General features: G+C 22.0%; 1 protein-coding gene across 8 annotated transcripts in view; it reads right to left on the reverse strand.

The window, feature by feature from the left end:
• The window catches only part of sash1a (SAM and SH3 domain containing 1a), a 235,838-nt gene that overhangs the window by 24,092 nt on the left and 211,341 nt on the right, over positions 1-405 (reverse strand). The gene's annotated exons all lie outside the window — the stretch shown is intronic.

The following is a 405-nucleotide window of genomic DNA, read 5'->3' on the forward strand; positions in this document are numbered from 1 at the left end:
TAACTTCATTCAAGAAAAATGTGACTGTTTCGAAATAATATCACAACTTTATTATTATAAACATTGAGACTTTTTCCTTATTATTTTACCATCACATTCTCAATTTTTTAAATATTTTCCTCATAATTTTACATCCAAATTCTTGAAGTTGTTTTACTTTTTTACTATTTTGAGTAGTTTTTGTAAAATTAGAACTTTTTCATTATTTTACAACTTTATTCTAGAAAATTTTGACTTTTTCCCTAATATTACGACCACATTCTTAAACTTTTCTAAATTTTTTCTCATATTACAACTTAATTCTTGTCAAATTAAGACTCTTTCCTTATTATTTTGCAACTTTATTCTTAAAAAAAAGACTTTTATGGTATAATTATACAGCTTTATTCTCATAAAAATTACGAC

This window comes from Oryzias melastigma, linkage group LG24 (genome assembly GCF_002922805.2).
Source record: "Oryzias melastigma strain HK-1 linkage group LG24, ASM292280v2, whole genome shotgun sequence".
NCBI classification, from domain to species: domain Eukaryota; kingdom Metazoa; phylum Chordata; class Actinopteri; order Beloniformes; family Adrianichthyidae; genus Oryzias; species Oryzias melastigma.